Genomic DNA, 19,425 nt, shown 5'->3' with positions numbered 1-19,425 from the left:
CTCCTGACTGTTGTGACACAAAAATATATCTGTTGAAAATAGTCTTGTGTAGGCCCGACATCCCAGTGTGGTTTCGCAGTTCCACGGGTCAAATTGCTGCACTATCCAGTTTTGGACCTTTGGCATCTAAAAAAAAGCAGTATGAGTGTGTCGCTCACTGTTCAGCCGCAAATATCTCTATTTAAAAAAGTGTGGTATACCCCAGTAAACAATAACTGTGGTTTTCCTCTTCCACGGTTCTAATCTACTCTTTATTACCCTTTTTCCATTGATAGTGCAAGTGTAAGCTATTTTACTTCATTTACAGTGGGCAAGGCGCGTGGCAAGGGACGTGGAACTGGACGTTCTGGTGATGGTTCGTGCTGAGGACGGGGCCGTGGCCAAGGTGAAAATGTGCCACAACCAACAGCCACATCTTCTCGCTCCCACTTCTTGACCAAATTACTAGGGAAGCACAGAACAACACCAGTATTGAGAAATGATCAGTGTGAACAGGTTATTAATTGGATAGCAGATAATACTTCCAGTTACCTGGGCACCACCACCTCCGGTCTGTCTTCCACACGGTCAACTCTTAGTAGCCGTGAGTCTCGACCGCATACTCCTCCTCACCCTGATACTCCTTCCTCCCACCATGCCGAGTGTCGTCAGACAGCAAGTGATCCCACACTTGGACACTCTGAAGAGCTGTTCACTGGTCCATTTCCATATTTGGGCCCCTCGCCTGATACGCTTGAAGTGGTGGAAGAGGAGATCCCATGTTGCGATGCCCAAATATTTGAACAGCTACGGCCACAGGAAGTCGACGTTGGCAATCTGTCACAAGAGGTGGACGATAACGAGACACAATTGCCAGGAAGTGAGGAGGAGGATCGTGGTGCGCAAGTGGAAGAGGAGGAGGTGGTGGATGATCTAGTAACTGACCCAACGTGGAAGGAGGACATGCAGAGTGAGGCGAGCAGCACACAGGGGGAGGGAGGCAGAGTACCCCAACAGGCAGGAAGAAGCAGTGTGGTGGCCGCAGACAGAAGGCAGGCAACCGTTCCCCGTAACACCAACACGAGGGACGTTGCCAGTACAAGCGGTAGGTCTTCCAGAGTCTGGAATTTTTTTAAAGACTCTGCTGATAACCCCAAAAAGGCCATATGTTCCACCTGCCATGCCAGCATCAGCAGGGGTGACAAAACTACCAGCCTGACCACCACCAGCATGATCAGGCACATGGCAGCAAAGCACCCGACTTTGTGGGGCGAAACCCAGGGTCCACGACCAGTGTCAGCGGGTGTCACCACTGCTTCTTCCACTGTTGTGCGTGCAATAGAACCGCCTGGTGTGTGTGCAAGGCAATCCCCTGTCCATACTGCATGTAAAGATGCCCCCTCCTCTCAGTCTTCACTTGTTATGGCAGTTTCTCAAGAAACAGCATCAACGTCCACGTCCACGTCCCACCGCAGCGTTCAATTGTCCATATCCCAGACCTTTGAACGAAAGCGGAAATTCGCAGCTAACGCCCCACAGGCCACAGTCCTAAATTCGCACATTTCAGGACTGCTTGTGTTGGAAATGCTGCCTTTTAGGCTGGTGGAGACGGAATCCTTCCGCAATCTTATGGCGGTGGCCGTCCCTCAGTACTCGGTCCCCAGCCGACACTATTTTGCACGGTGTGCCATCCCCGCACTACACAAGTACGTGTCCCAAAGCATCTGCTGTGCCCTCAACTACGCAGTTACTGGGAGAATCCACCTGACAACGGACACGTGGACAAGTGCTTGTGGCCAGGGACGGTACATCTCTCTGACGGCACACTGGGTAAACATAGTGGAAGCCGGGACCCAGTCGGACCTTGGGACGGAACACATCCTCCCCACACCGAGGATTGCGGGCCCTATGTCAGTCAGAGTTGCCCCCACAGTGTACAGCTCCTGCACATCCTCCTCCTCCTCCTCATGTTCAGCCTCCATCTCAGATATCACCACATCAGTTACAAGCTGGAAGCATTGCAGTACTGCCTCCACCTAGCGGCAACAGGCTGTGCTGAAACTCATAAGCTTAGGTGATAAACCTCACACTGCTTGTGAGTTGTGGACAGCTGTGAAAGAGCAGGCAGATCTGTGGCTGAGACCGCTGAACCTACATCCCGGCATGGTCGTGTGTGACAATGGCCGTAACCTGGTGGCGGCTCTGAGGCGAGGTGAGATCACACACGTACCATGCCTGGCTCATGTGCTTAACCTCGTGGTTCAGCGGTTTCTTAAATCGTACCCCGAGTTGCCAGATCTGCTCGTGAAAGTACGCCGCCTGTCAGCTCATTTTCGCAAGTTGGCTACAGCTTCTGCCGCCCTTGCTGTGTTGCAGTTGCGTTTGCAGCTTCCGGCACACCGACTGGTGTGTGATGTCCCCACACGTTGGAACTCTACCCTCCACATGTTGCAAAGGATTTGTGAGCAGAAGAGAGCAGTTGTGGAGTACCAGCTGCAACAAGGCCGTCGATATTCAGGTCAGACTCCACACATAAGACTTCAGGAGTGGACCTGGATGTCTGACATTTGTACCATCCTGACAAACTTTGAGGAGGCCACCAAGATGGTGAGTGGCGATGACGCCATCATTAGTGTCAGCATCCCACTTGTCTGTCTTTTGCAACGCTCTCTGCAGAGAATTAAAGAGGAGGCATTGCAGCCAGAGTATGATGAGATGGATCAAGAAGCCGTAGCGGGCGATTACACACAGCCCAGCCTCTTCTCATCCCAACGTGCATTAGGGGACAATGAGGGAGAGGAGGAGGAGGAGGAAGAACAGGAGCTGCTATCATGCGTTGTAGACGGTAGTACCTGTACAAGTGTCATACCGTCGGTTCAGCGTGGGTGGCCTGAGGAGGAGGAGAGCATGGTCAGTCGTCATCTTGGTGAGGACACGGAAATCTTGCCCGTTACCAGTCTGGCACGCATGGCTGACTTTATGTTATGCTGCCTTAACCGTGACCATCGCGTTGTCAAAATGTTGGGTGACAGTCATTACTGGTTGGTGACACTTGTAGAGCCCTGCTACAAGGAGAACTTTCACTCTCTTATTCCTGAGGTGGAGAGGTCTACAAAAATGGGGCAGTACCAGAAGGCCCTTGCTGCAGAACTGTTAAAAAAATTCCCCTCTGAACACGCTAGCGGCAGAGGTCACAGTTCGTTGCCCAACCAAGGCGTACAGGCGAGAGAGATGCAACTCCAATCCAGCAGAGGCAGGGGAACACTGTCAACGTTCTGGGACAGTTTTCTGACACCCGCCCAGCTTACAGGCCCTGAGGCGCGGGGTACTCTCACAAGGAGTGGAAAGTTTCAAAAGATGGTGAGGGAGTACCTTGCCGACCGTACCAGCGTCCTCCGTGATTCCTCTGTGCCTTTTAATTATTGGGTATCCAAGCTGGACACTTGGAATGAACTCGCTCTGTATGCCTTGGAGGTCCTGGCCTGCCCTGCCTCTAGCGTGTTATCGGAGCGTGTTTTTAGTGCCGCTGGGGGAATTATAACTGATAAGCGCACTCGCCTGTCAACTGACAATGCTGACAAGCTGACCCTTATCAAAATGAACAAGGGCTGGATTGGGCCAGACTTCTCATCACCACCAAATGACAGCAGAATAACATAAAGTCAAATCCACTGTGTTATTTCGGGAGGTGTATTCACATGCACCGCTTCACACCCACACATGGGTATACGCTTCCTCGTTTCGGCTGTTTTATCTTCTTCTCCTTATCCTCAGCCTCCACCACCACTATACCACCAGGGTGCCAGCATTGCAAGTTCCTCCGTCCTTATTTTCGGCAGCTTTTGCTTGCAAGGCATAAGTAAATACTATTGGACACCCACTCCCCAATAATGGGACTTATGTTTGTAATATGCTGTACTGCATGGCTCTTGTAAGGGGCATTGCAAGTTGCTCCGTCCTAATTTTTGGCAGCTTTTGCTTGGAAAGCATAAGCAAATACTATGGGACACCCACTCCCCAATAATGGGACTTATGTTTGTAATATGCTGTACTGCATGGCTCTTGTAAGGGGCATTGCAAGTTGCTCCGTCCTAATTTTTGGCAGCTTTTGCTTGGAAAGCATAAGCAAATACTATGGGAGACCCACTCCCCAATAATGGGACTTATGTTTGTAATATGCTGTACTGCATGGCTCTTGTAAGGGGCATTGCAAGTTGCTCCGTCCTAATTTTGGCAGCTTTTGCTTGCAAGGCATAAGCAAATACTATGGGAGACCCACTCCCCAATAATGTGACTTATGTTTGTAATATGCTGTACTGCATGTGACGCGCCCCCTGGACCGTGTGTACACGTGTGTGGGATACCCGGTCTCTGGGGTCTGTAGTCTCCGTGGCGGTGACCCGGTCCCGTGGCTCAGGCTGGTCAAACCAGTGGCAGTCTTTCTTAGGTTTTGAGGTTAATTGTCCGACTGCGCCACCCGTGGATTGCGGTCAGGGAGTACCACCGCTGCGAGGCAGACCGCTGAGGCTGGTGTTGTGTGCTCAGCAGAGAATGGGATAACTCCCCACGGGAGGAGTATAGCCTCAGGGCAGTGAGTGTGGATGATGGGGGTGATGGTGCACGAGCGCAGCAGGAACGACTCAGAGTCTTTGCAGTGCAGTTCAGGGTCTTTACTGATGATTATAAGGTAGACCCTCCCGGGAGTACTGGCTAGCATAAGAGGCCTGGTCAGTCTGTGAGCAAGCAGGAGTTCCCCAGACCAGTTGGAGTTGTAGGCCTCCCCGTCTGTCTGCACTCTTCCTGGCTACCTTGCTGTAAGCGGGTAGAAGTAGCCCACGTCCCTGAGTGTACCGTGTAGTGCTCACCCGTATGGCTGGTGACTTGGGGCCTTCTGTTACCCTCCGCTGCACGACGGCGGTGCTGGTCCCTTGCTTGTGACTGAGCCTCCGGGCTTCTATGGCCAGAGGACCTGAAATCCCCTGCAGGCTGGTTTCTGCTGCTGGATATATAATTCCTCACAGCCTCGGACTCCTGTGTCCGGTTCCTATTGTCTTCTGCCAGGGCGAGCTCAGCTCAGCTTCCAGCCCCTGGTCTTTAGCTCCTAGCTCCTACAGAGCTCCTTGCTGTTACTTTCCCTTGCTCTCACTCTGACTCTGACTGTTCTCTGTTCTCTGACTCACTCAACCCCGCCACAGATCCAGTTTATAAGGGCAGAATTCTCCCCTCCCAGGACTGGGGCAGGAGGATGTTGCATGTTTAAGGGATCCTGACCAGGAAACCTCCCACTTGCTCTCCGACGTAATATCTCTATTACTGTGGTGACCAGACCCCCGGGGTGCCACACATGGCTCTTGTAAGGGGCATTGCAGTTCCTCATAATTTTTGGAAAGCCTTCCATTTATTGCTTAGGCCAACAGTGCACAGGAGACCCAGTTGCTATAAATGGAAAAAAAGGTTTAGTTAACGCCCTCTGACCTCCATGTCATTTCCAAGGGGCATTGGAGTGCCTCGAAATTTTTGGTAGGCATTGCACTCACTGTATGCCCTATAACTGTGTAGCCGAACCGCTCCTTTTCTTACAGAAACATATCCTACAAGACATATCTGGTTGACTGGCCTGATATTGATGTGAATGGTCCCTGTTCCTCCTGCTCTTTCTCCTTTGCCACTACCTCATCCATCATTTATCACCTGAAGCTTTGTTTTAACGGGAGTCATAGAACTTGGATAGTAGCAGGAAAACATCCAGCAATCCTCGGAGGAGGTAGGATATGCGCCAAAACGCTGACCACCTCAGGCCTAGCCGCTACTACATACATGCGCTTGCATTACAACAAAACAAAGCAGATGCTAACTTCTATCATCCTCATCATGCTCCTCACCTTGGCACTCTCAACTCCCATGATGGAGAAGCTAGGGCCCACCGGAGGAGTCTGATAGTCCGGTGGGCTCGGACAATGCTGCCTTAAAGCAGGCCAGGCTAAGAAAAGTGTGGGAAAGGTTACCGGGACAAATAGGGGTGGCTGGGGAACGAGTATGGACACCTGGCCACCCCCTGGAGGCTGGGGAGCAAGCGGGGACACCCGGCCACCAGGCGGCTGGGGACTGAGTATGGATACCAGGCCGCCGACACAGCCATGGCGTGGTGGCCAGATTCCGCCTCCACATGCCTAAAAGGCCCAATTTAAAGTGCAAGCAAGCAGTATGGTATTGCAGCCTGGGGGTGGGTGGGTGGCAGGCTGCATACTTGCGCTTGCATTGCAAGGAATGGGGGAGGTATAATTGAACACTGCCCTGGGACTAGAACTTGCATGGGGATAGTTGCAAGTCTGCATCTTCTGATGCGGCAAGGATCACTTATGATGGGCACACTTTTAGACAGTGACCTGGGAGTCAGAGATGCTTCCAGGGGTCTTCCCCATGCTGCTCCCATGTCTTTTCAGCACTTTATGCATGTGTCACACAGCACATGGCCAGATAAGGTCGTAAAATGTTAAAATGACATTTCCCGGTGAACGCATTTGTCACGGTTGAAAGCAATACAAAAGTGCAAAAACGCATAAAAAATGCTACTTGTGAACATAGCCGAAGGTGTGGAGGAGTATTTTTGTTTTTGGTCATTTATTTTAACTTATACACAAGTCTTTTCCCTGGAAAGGATGTTCCTTAACATATTTCACAGGAAAAAAGTTTCACTTTCGTGTTTGAACGTTTTATTGTGAGCCCGTAAAAGTGGCTTAATACCTCTGACCATTTTGTTGACAGCAGTGACCTGGGGGTCAGAAATGCTTCCTGGGGCGATCCCCATGCCGTCCCCTTGTCATTTGAGCACTGTCACTATCGTTTTGGGCACTTGTTAGGCTTTTAAAAGACTGCCGGGGGTGCCACCGCAAAAATGCTCGAGTCTCCCATAGACTAACATTGGGCTCGTTGCTTGGGTCGAGCACCCGAGTATCACGGTGAGCTCGGCCCGAGCTTCGAGCACCCGAGCATTTTAGTGCTCGCTCAACACTAGTGGTCATGTATGTGCACTACTGCTCACACAGGGGATTTTGGAACTCCTGCTTTCAGGACTGGGGGTCATACCAATTGTACCTTCAGTTCTAATATGTTGATTCATAAATATTAGCACTTGGTCCATAAGTATTGAATAAATCTTATCATTTGCATTTTTTAATTTTTTTTACTATTACTGTGTATTTGCATATTCTGTTTTGTTAATTGTTTGCTTTTCCCTGCCATCAGCACTTCATCTATTCTGCCAAGGTGTTTTTAATCAGCAGGTGTAACGCAAGGTGTGGGAAAGACTTAGTGCAACACAAAGGGAAGAGGGAAAGGGAGCCCAGACTCTAGGGAAAGGGGGGAGTGGAGAACTCCTAGGTTGATCTAAGGTCACCCTATCTCCACTAACGTCCCTATATTGTCTCTTCACCAATCGCCGCACGCGAACTTCACCCTGTCTTTCCCTGGCGCTTGGCCCTAGCTAGGGAAAGGAGGAGGATGAGCGCTAGTTGATCCCCACTGACCACTAAAGACAACAAGGGGGAACAAACAGGAGAAAATAGCTTAGCTTTTAGTCGACTTCAGAGAGATGAACACCTGTCCTCATAGCTCCAGAGAGGATGAAGTAATGAGCTAGCTCCGAGCCTTCACAAAGGATAATGTGAGTATCGCCGGCACCTCTCTCTGGCAGACAGCAGGTATGTATGTTAATTATCCAGAGGAAGGTAGCCGCTGGGTCCTAGAGCAACAGTCTCTAAGAAGGTGTCTGTAATGCCAAACGTAGAGATCTGCAACCAACTGCAGGGCGACAGTCTGTCACTACTGACACACCCGTGACAGTACCCACTCCTCTACGAGTGGCCTCCGGACACTCAGGACCGGGTTTCTCAGGATAAGAGGTGTGGAATGAACGAACCAACCTGGGAGCTTTCATCTCTGATGCTGAAACGCACATCCTCTCATCTGGACTATAACCCTTCCTGTGCACCAAGTATTGTAGATAACGACGTTGGAGACGAGAATCTACAATCCTCGAAATCTGGAACTCCAGATTACCATCAACCATTACTGGGGGTGGTGGTAGAGGTGAGGGCTCAAGGGGTTCAACATACTTCTTGAGTAAGGACCTGTGGAACACATTGTGGACCATAAGGGCCTGAGGAAGTTGAAGACGAAACGCTGCTGGGTTAATGACGGTGGTTATTTTATAGGAACCAATAAATCTAGGTCCCAGCTGCCAAGAAGGAACTATCAATCTTATATTCTGGTAGACAACCACTCAAAGTCATTCACATTCAGGTCCGGACCGGGCAAGCGTTTTCTGTCAGCCATACGTTTATACCTGTCTCCCATGATCTTTAAATTACTCAGAACACCCTGCCATACCGAGGAGAGCGACAAAGCAAACCGTTCCTCCTCAGGAACTCCCGAAGCTCTTCCCCCACTAAAGGTACAAAACTGTGGGTGATAACTGTATGCACCGAAGAACGATGACCTGCCAGTGGATTCTTGATGATGATTGTTAATGGCAAATTCTGCCAGCTGTAAGTAGGATGCCCAATCCTCCTGATTTTCGGAGACAAAACACTTGAGGTAGGTCTCCAAATTCTGATTCACACGCTCGGTCTGTCCATTCAACTGAGGGTAGAAGGCAGAGGAAAAGGACAGCTGCACCCCCAGTCGAGAACAGAATGCCTTCCAGAACTTGGAAACAAACTGAGTCCCCCGATCTGACACCACATCGGAAGGAAACCTGTGATGCTTCACGATCTCATTTATGAACACCTGAGCAAGTGTCTTGGCATTTGGATGTGCAGGTAATGCGACAAAGTGAACCATTTTACTGAACCTATATACAACCACCAAAACCACCGTTTTGCCTGCAGAAACTGGTAGGTCAGTATCCTTGTGTCCAAATGTGTCCATGGCCAACTAGGGATAGGTAGCAGAAGAAGAGTACCAGACTGTAGGGTATGTGAAACCCTAGAACGCGTGCAAATACTACAAGCAGATATGTGTTCAATCACATCCCGATGCAACCCCAGCCACTAAAAATGACGAGAGAGGAGGTCCGCAGTTGCCTTACCACCTGGATGCCCAGCAAGCACAGAGTTATGATGTTCTTTAATTACATTGCGGCGCAGATCAGATGGTACAAATAACCTTCCTGAAGGGCAGGAGGCAGGGGTCTGAGCCTCCAACACCTCACCCTCCAGTTCAGGATACAGTGCCGAAATGAATACCTTTTTCTGTAATATCGGGGCAGGGTTCTCATGGTCACCACCACCAGGGAAGCTCCGGGACAAAGCATCAGCCTTGACATTTTTGACCCCTGGACGAAAAGTGACAACAAAATTGAACCTAGTAAAAACAGGGACCATCTGGCTTGCCCAGGGTTGAGACGTTTAGCTCACTGGAGATATGAAAAGTTCTTATGGTCAGTAATAACAGTAATAGGATGGACAGCCCCCTCCAACCAATGTCGCCATTCTTCGAATGCCAATTTGATCACCAAAAGTTCCCCATCACCCACGTCATAATTTCTCTCAGCCAAAGGCAATTTTTTTCGAAAAGATGGCGCATGGACGTCATTTACCAGGGGATGGACCCTGAGACAACACGGCCCCAACCCCGATATCTGATGCATCAACCTCCACAATAAAGGGTTGAGAAACATCTGGTTGACTGAGTATAGGTGCAGTGGCAAAATGATTTTTTAAGGGAGAAAAAGCCTAGAGGGAGGCATCCGACCATTTGGAAAAATCAGACCCCTTCTTAGTCATGTCAGTAAGGGGTTTCACAATTACAGAGTAATTTTGGATGAATTTCTGGTAGAAATTAGTAAAGCCCAGAAAAAATTGTAGAGCATTCAGGTTCTCGGGATGGTCCCAATCAAGGACTGCACGGATCTTCTCCGGATCCATCCTAAAACCCGAAGATGACAACAAGTACCGCAAAAACTGCACCTCCTGAACAGCTAAAACACATTTTTCCAGTTTGCCATAAAGTTTGTTATCCCTTAATATGTGGAGCACCTGCTTAACATGCCCCCGATGTGTCTCCAAATCAGGTGAGTAAACCAAAATATCGTCCAGATAGACCACCACAAACCTCCCCACCAAATGATGGAAAATATCATTTATGAAATGCTGGAATACCGCAGGTGCATTGGTCAAACTGAAAGGCATAACCAGACTCTCAAAATGCCCTTCAGGGGTATTGAATGCTGTTTCCATTCATCCCCTTCTCTGATTCTAACCAGATTGTAGGCTCCCCTTAAATCCAACTTGGAGAATACCTTAGCTCCTACAACCTTGCTGAACAAATCAGGAATCAGAGGAAGAGGGTATGAATCATGGATGGTAATTTGATTTATTTCCCGGAAATCTAAACAGGGACGTAGACCGCCATCTTTTTTCTTCACAAAGAAGAACCCTGCCGCCACAGGTGAAGATGAGGGTCTGATATGTCCCTTCTCCAGACTTTCCGCAATAAAATCCTTCATGGCTTGTCTCTCAGGGCCAGAAAGATTATACAGTCTGGACTTCGGTAGTTTAGCTTCAGGAGTCAGGTTAACAGGACTGTCATATGCACGATGAGGAGGCAAATCCGGACACCCCCTCTCAGAAAAAACTTCCTCAAAACCAGACAGAAAAGCAGGTAATATTTTCGTAGAGACAGTAGCAAGGGAACTATCTAAACAGTTCTCATGGAAGTAATCTCCCCATTCAATAATCTCCCTGGCTTGCCAATCCACCAAAGGATTATGTTTAACAAACCAAGGAATACCCAAAACAATAGATGTGGGAAGATTGTCAAGGACATAGCAAGGGATTATTTCACAATAAACTGACCCCACCCTCAGTTTTACATTATGTACAATCTGAGTAAATGCTTTTTATGCAAGTGGCGTCGATGATGAAGATGGAAATAGGTTTAGCTAAAGTACAGCAAGCAAGACCATGAGTTTTCACAAACTCAGCATCAACCATGCTGACTCCAGCTCCACTGTCAACAAACACAGAAATTTTCTCGGTTTTTCTTTCTAGCACCACCTCTGCTGTCAGGACAAACCGGGAACTGCAGGTTGGCAACAAATGCACCCCTTGTTTATCCAACTCCAGACTACCAAGAGTTAATCGAGTCTCCTTTTGTTTAGGAATTGAAGGACATTTCCCAATAAAATGTCCCCTTTTCCTACAAAAAAATATGCCTTTTTTCTTGTGAATCTCCGGGGAAATGTATGTTGCAGAGACACCCCCTAACTGCATGGGTTCCTCCACCTCCCACGGTACTGGTTCACCCCCAGACTGCTCCCCTGGCAGAGGTATACAACCCGACAAGAAGGCCCCGGAGAACATGGTCTCACCCGTCTATCCTGAAGGTGTCTATCAAGACATATGGCCAACGACTTGGCAGCCTCCAAGGACTGAGGGGGTTCATATACTGCCAAGGCATCTTTCTACCTTTCAGTAAGACCCTCACAAAATTGACTTCTAAGGGCTGAGTCATTCCATTTGGAATCCGTTGTCCATCTACGGAATTCAGAACTGTACATCTCCACTGCCCGATTCCCCTGCTGAAGGTGACGTAGCCTAGACTCAGCCAAGGTGACTCGGTCTGGGTCATCATAGATGAGAGCCAGAGCCCAAAAAAACCTCTCCACAGACTGGAGACAAACCGAGTCCTGTGGTAAAGAAAACGCTCACGACTGAGGATCTCCCTGAAGTAGAGAGATCACAATTCCAACCCCTTGCTCCTCATTTCCGGAGGAGTAAGGGCGAACTTTAAAATACAATTTGCAGGCCTCCTTGAATACAAAAAACTTGTCCCTACCTCCTGAAAACCTGTCCGGGAGGGCAACCTTGGGTTCAGACCCCCACATTGGTGACCTGTAGCCGCTGATGCTGCTGCTGAACCTCACAGAGGAGGTCATTCAACTCTAGAGACAGACTGCGCAGCCGCTCTGCGAGCTCTGCAACTGAAACCATACCAAGCAGAAAGGAAAAAAAAAGCCCAAAAACACACACAAAAAAACCCAAAGTGTCAGTTTTTTTTTTCCTTTTCAAAATGTGCTCGGCTGGCGATAATGTCACGCAAGGTGTGGGAAAGACTTAGTGCAACACAAAGGGAAGAGGAAAAGGAAGCCCAGACTCTATGGAAAGGGGGGAGTGGAAACCTTCTAGGCTGTTTTACAATCACCCTGTCTCCACTAATGTCCCTGTATTGGCTCTTCACGAATCACCGCACGCGAACCTTGCCCTGTCTTTCCCTGGTGTTTGGCTCTGGCTAGGGAAGGGAGGGTTATGAGCACTAGTTGATCCCTTCTGACGACTAAAGACAACAAGGGGGAACAAACAGGAGAAGATACATAGGCGGATTATAATGAGGGCAATCTGGGCTACCACCCGGGGCCTGGGACTCCAGGGGGCCCATGGCCAGATGGCCCTCATTATAATATGTGCGGCGCCAATGCGGCACACACTGGCAGGCAGAGGCGGGGGGACCCCCGGACCGCTTCCCCAGCAGCTGCGCAGTGCCCCTGCTTCTTCTTCGGCCGGGCCAGCACTGCACCTGTTAACTTCCTTATGTGCTTGTGCTGGCCTGGCCGCGTCACAGCTTGGAGACATGGCCCTGTGCGTGGCTGTGTCTGCTAGTGTGTCGTCACGCAGTGTACACCCTGCACTGCTACTTACCACCGGAGAGGAGCTGGACGACTGGAGCCGAGCCGGGGGATGGTGAGTGAAGTGTGTTCGTGTGTCACAGTGCGTCTGTGTGTGCAGATATTATTGTGTGATGTCTGTTTATATGTATTTTTGTGCTTCAAATGTGTTTATGCGTGTATGTATATGTCTGTATATGTTTGTGTGTGCGTGACTGCGTTCGGCCTCCTCCCGCTGTATCTGGGGGGCGCCGTGCCTCCTCCCGCTGTTTCTGTGGGGTGCCGTGCGGCCTCCTCCCGCTGTATCTGGGGGCGCCGTGCGACCTCCTCCTGCTGTATCTGGGGGGGCACTGTGCGGCCTCCTCTCGCTGTATCTGGGGGGCGTCGTGTGGCCTCCTCCCACTGTATCTGGGGGCGCCATGCTGCCTCCTCCCGCTGTATCTTGGAGGCGCCGTGCGGCCTCCTCCTGCTGTATCTGGGGGGCGCCGTGTGGCCTCCCGCTGTATCTGGGGGGCACCATGCGGCATCCCGCTGTGTATAGATGGCTACGTGCGGCCTCCTGCTGTGTATAGATGGCTATGTGCGGCCTCCTGCTGTGTATAGATGGCTACGTATGGTCCCCTTCTGTGTATAGATGGCTACGTGCGGCTCCCTGCTGTGTATAGATGGCTACGTGCGGCCTCCCACTGTGTATAGATGGCACCGTGCAGCCTCCTCCCGCTGTGTATAGACGGCTACGTGCAGCTCCCTGCTGTGTATAGATGGCGCCGTGTGGCTCCCTACTGTGTATAGATGGCTACGTGCCGCCTCCTGCTGTGTATAGATGGCTACATGCGGCCTCCTGCTGTGTATAGATGGCTACGTGCGGCCCCTTGCTGTGTATAGATGGCTACGTGTAGCCCCCTGCTGTGTATAGATGGCTACGTGCGGCCTCATGCTGTGTATACATGGCTATGTGCGGCCTCCCGCTGTGTAAAGATGGCACCGTGCGGCCTCCCGCTGTATATAGATGGCTACTTGCGGCCTCATGCTGTGTATAGATGGCTACGTGCAGCCTCCTGCTGTGTATAGATGGCTGTGTGCGGCCTCCCACTGTGTATAGATGGCACCGTGCAGCCTCCCGCTGTATATAGATGGCTACATGTGGCCTCCTGCTGTGTATAGATGGCTACGTGCGGCCTCCTGCTGTGTATATATGCTACTTGCGGCCACCTGCTGTGTATGGATGGCTATGTGCGGCCTCCTGCTGTGTATAGATGGCTACGTGCGGCCTCCTGCTGTGTATAGATGGCTACGTGCGGCCTCATGCTGTATATAGATGGCTACATGCGGCCCCCTTCTGTGTATAGATGGCTACGTGCGGCTCCCTGCTGTGTATAAATGGCTACGTGCAGCCTCCCGCTGTGTATAGATTGCACCATGCGGCCTCCTCCCGCTGTGTATAGATGGCTACGTGCAGCTCCCTGCTGTGTATAGATTGCGCCGTGCGGCTCCCTGCTGTGTATAGATGGCTACGTGCAGCCTCCTGTTGTGTATAGATGGCGCCTTGCAGCCTCCAGCTGTGTATAGATGGCTATGTGCGGCCTCCTGCTGTGTATAGATGGCTATGTGTGGCCTCCTGCTGTGTATAGATGGCTACGTGTGGCCCCCTGCTGTGTATAGATGGCTATGTGCGCCCCCCTGCTATGTATAGATGGCTACGTGCGGCCTCATGCTGTGTATAGATGGCTACGTGCGGTCTCCTGCTGTGTATACATGGCTATGTGCGGCCTCCTGCTGTGTATAGATGGCTACATGCGGCCTCCTGCTGCGTATAGATGGCTACGTGCGGCCTCTTGCTGTGTATAGGAGGATTATGTGGCAGCTCATATTTTATGTAGGGTCTCATACTGTATATAGGGGATGTCAGCATACTTAATTGTGCTCAATATTATGTCATGCAATTAATGTAAAAAAATAATTATAATATATTAATATTGTGCCAAATTAATTTCACGTGAACTATCACATGATCTATCAAAGGGGATCATGTGACATCAGGTGTGTGTGTGGGTGGGATCGCGGGGGGGGCATGCCTTCTGAACTGCCCGGGGCCCTTGCTACTCTTAATCCACCCCTGAGAAGATAGTTTAGCTTTTAGTCGACTTCAGAGAGATGAACACCCATCCTCATAGCTCCAGAGAGGATGAAGTAATGCGCTAGCCCCGAGCCTTCACAAAGGGTAATGTGAGTATTGCTGGCACCTCTCTCTGGCAGACTGCAGGTATTTATACACCCAGGCCAGGGTGTTAGTTAGCCAGAGGAAGGTAGCCGCTGGGTCCTAGAGAGACAGTCTCTAAGAAGGTGTCTGTAATGCCAAACGTAGAGATCTCCTGCAACTAACTGCAGGACAACTGTCTGTCACTTCTGACACACCCGTGACAGCAGGAGACTTTTACCTATTTGTTATCGCTGTTTGAGACTAAATAAAAATGTGTTTTATTACCTAATTGCCATAAGGCAAATGATCCCTAGCTAAAGATTTTCTGTTATTAATACATAACTTTTATTTTCCAACTTAATAAAAAAACAATTTGTGCAAGGTTAAAATTACAATAATTGCGTTGGTCACTATATAGCCTTACTGTAAAGCATCCTGGTTTATTGATTTATCATCAGTAGGAGGACTATATTGTCTTTTTCAAGGTGTCACCTATATTCATTGACAATGATCACGTCCACTTGAGGATGTCTCCTACTAGTTTGACGTTGACTTACTGTCAATATTTCCCATATAATATGGGACTAAACAATTGTTATTCAATCTGAAATATCTGTTTCAAATTGATCTATGTATATATCTGGGGTTATTATATCTTTGAGGTCTTTTTCTTTGTGATCTATAGATCGGACCCGTTTCAAAATCGTTTAGATCACTAATATATTTGTTGGTGTTTTCTGTCTTTATCTCCTTTTTGATTGTCTCTAGGCTCCTTTGTAAATTCAATTCAAATTTTCCAAACTCAGGATGTGAGCAGAATTGTTTAATTTCATTAACCTCTTTTTTCAAGTTGTGTATTAATCTGGATTAAGTATTGCCTTTGGTATTCTAGCAAATAATTCAGCATACGTAATGAATTCTCAGTTCGAAGCTGTTGCCCGCCTTTGATAAAGTTAATGTCTTCCCTATGTGCGATAAGGGTAATCTGAATTCGTAAACCTCTATAAACGATATTTTTCTCTAAATATGTCTATTTGCAGGACATGGGTTATAATATGCTAATGTCGGAGGTCCTAGTAGATTCTAAAGTATATTGAATGCCCATGCGCGGCAGGTTCTGCGAGTTCGTCGGTTATAATAGCGATATGTAAGCGCTAAATGTCCTAAGAATACCAGGACCTTCAAGGTAATGAATGCGCAGGCGCAGATATAATCACATGGTCTGAAGGTTCTTTGTCTGAAACAGTTATTATATTTAAATGCATAGATGACATTGGTTCATATGTGTGACATAGTTGGGATGACCTGGAAATAAACTTTAATTGGCCCTTGCATGGCCCCAATTGATTCTGTTGGATGAATACTAATGGATTAATCCTAATGGACCTTCCGATTGGAGAAGTACGTCAGTCCTAGTTAAACATGATTCTACGGGTCGGGGACAACGAATGACATGTTATGGAACCGATAGAATAGATTTTTCCTTTCATCAGGGGTGTGATGTGATTGTCCTTTGTGCCAATACTATTTGTTGGTTAACCTTTATGACAACACAACCTACCTTATATAAGATGGATTAGCTCTGCCCATTGTCATTGTAGCCTCAATCCCCCTGAAGACACCAATTATGGCGAAACATGTGGGGCAGGCAGCTGGTTACGTTTCTTAAAAAGCAATACATATGTTTGGTCTAAGAATAAGCAATAAGTTGTGGTCGGCAGCCACATCAAGCAGAGTGACAATAGAATAATAATCCGTATAGATGAAGCTAATAAGGGTTACTACCAGTGGAGATAGCTAGTCCATACCTTAATGGGACTTGACTGTACATGGATGTGCGTATACATGTGAATGCTTAATATTGACCATCTTGTCAGTACTGTGAGTCAACCAAGAGTTGAATAACAATTGTTTAGTCCCAATGTTATATGGGAAATATGGATATAGGTGACACCTTGAAAAAGACAATATAGTCCTCCTACTGGTGATAAATCAATAAGCCAGGATGCTTTACAGTAACGTTATATAGTGACCAACTTAATTATTGTAATTTTAACCTTGCACAATTTTTTTTTTTATTAAGTTGGAAAATAAAAGTTATGTATTAATAAAAGAGAATCTTTAGTTAGGGATCATTTGCCTTATGGCAATTAGGTAATAAGTTACTAATATCCTATGCTGATTGTAGGAACAGTGCAGGTACATAAAGGTGAGCTTTTATGATCTGTTCCCATAGGGCTGCATAGTGGCCAGTGTTGGTGTGGTGTTATGGCTTTGAGATGATGTGAGCCAGACCCAAAGGGCTTAGCCTGGCCGTGAAGATACTGTTGAGCTGCTGGGTCCTTCCCATGTGTCTATTGAATAGTAGCAGTGAATGTCACCATGCAGGTCTGCACCTAAAAGACTAGCGACTGACTAAATAGAGGTCACGAAAGTGGGCCTATACAATTTGATTAAATGTGTACTAAGAAACGAATATCCATTTTTAGAAGTTTTTGCTTTTAAGCAATAAATATGGTAACAGATAAACAATTTTTAACTTACGGATGTGCAGTCCCATTATGTTTGTGTTGTTTCTGGATTGGTTATTCCCAAGTAAAAAGTTTATTTAGAATAATGAAAGGAAATATAAATGTATGTGTCATTGCTAAAATTGGTGCAATCAGAAAAGAGGAATACAATGATAATAGCATGCTAGCCCCAAGGATCATGGAGACAACATAGAATTGTAGTTTACAGGAAATGCACAAGACATAGTTTGCCAATATTTAATGCAAAATATTTTCCAATTGTGTGGTTTAGCTGCTATGATTCATGTTCCAGCAGTGATGCTACTTCTTCATATTCCTATTTCTAGGGACATCTTTTTAGTTTAGAGAAGTTACAAGAAATTGTCTTTTCATTGCAGTCTGCAAACAAGAATGGATCACTGATTATCTCCTGCTGCGAATATCAAAGCAAAGAACGTCATTTTATATTATAAAAAATTTCTATGAAAGCATAAGTTAATAAAATAATGCTGTGGATGGAATTAAACTGTCGTGTACAGACATAGACATCCATGAATACCACCACTTCTGCCCTCTACCATCCATGGATCAGCATTGTAAACCTTTGATGACATAGGAGTGACACTCAAGATGGTATTGGTTATGTCAATAATCATGTGACCTCTTCCAAAATTTGGTGCAACACTACTCCCGCTCCCCCTGGAGTGATTTTACACTATGTTATGGATCCGGGTGGTGAAACTTCTGTGCTTTGATGCAAGGAGGGACCAGAGGGGCGTGACTAAGTGCCTACTCGGACCGACCCAGGTCACACAGCGGCTTACTCGACTCCGTGAACCAGGGAGGGACCGGGCAGGTGAACCAGGTGCCACTCTGGGACCGACCTTGTGTGAGAGCAGGTGACTCCCACGGGTCAGATGGGAGGAGCTGACCAGTACAGCGGATGACCACGGCATGTAGGCTGGCGGGTGATCCGGGTAGACAAGCAGGCGGGTACAGCAGGTAACTTGGCAGGTGCTCCGGGTAGGCAGGCTGGCGGGCACGGCAGGTAACTGGCAGGTGCTCCGGGTAGGCAGGCTGGCGGGCAGGACTGTTAGACAGACTGGCAGGCAGGACTGTTAGACAGACTGGCGGGCAAGGGATCTGAGGGCTGAGGAGAGTGTTAGCACACAAACAACAACCTTGCACAGGCACCTCCATATTGGAGGAGGTGCTTAATATAGGGGCAGTCCTCCGGCCATTGGCCTGGGACTCTTTAGGACGGCGCGCGTGGTCCCTATAAGAGGGAGGGAGTGCGCGCATGCACGCCCTAAGCACAGTGCCCGGTAACCTGTGCGCAGTGCGCGCCTTAGCAACAGGGGAACAGGAAGACGCCGGACCGGGACCGCAGCGGTGAGGGGAACGGTGTCTCTGCCCGGCGATGCTACACACTACGTATTTAGGTGTATTTTTTGTAAAACATGCAACTTTTTATGCAATACAACAGAAGCATATTCATCATATTATCACACAGCATTATGGGACACATTACACCTACAGAAGCTTTTATCCCATTTTATAGGCATTAACCCCTTCACGCCGTGGCCTTTTTCTCTTTTTGTGCTTTCATTTTTTGCTCCTCTTCTTCTCAGAGCAATAACTTTTTTATTTTTCTGTCAATTTGGCCGTATGAGAGTTTGTTTTTTGCGGGACGAGTTGTACTTTTGAACGACATCATTGGTTTTACTATATCGTGTACTGGAAAATTGGAAAAAAATTCAAAGTGCAGTGAAATTGCAAAAAAAGTGCAATTCCACAATTGTTTTTTTTTTTAACCATGTTCTCTAAATGCTAAAACTGACCTGCCATCATGATTCTCCAGGTCATTAAAAGTTTGCAGATACCAAACATGTATAGGTTCTTTTTTATTTAAGTGGTGAAAAAAATCCAAAGTTTGTTAAAAAAAAAAAAAAAATGGCGCCATTTTCTGAGACCTGTAGCATCTTCATTTTTTGGGATCTGGGGTGGGTGAGGGCTTATTTTTTGCGCGCCGAGCTGACATTTTTATTGATACCATTTTGGGGTAGATACGA

Source organism: Phyllobates terribilis, unplaced genomic scaffold, assembly GCF_046119375.1.
Source record: "Phyllobates terribilis strain yellow unplaced genomic scaffold, ASM4611937v1 Scaffold_5__5_contigs__length_657084704, whole genome shotgun sequence".
In the NCBI taxonomy this organism is placed as follows: Eukaryota; Metazoa; Chordata; class Amphibia; order Anura; family Dendrobatidae; genus Phyllobates; species Phyllobates terribilis.
This window is presented reverse-complemented; position numbering follows the sequence as displayed.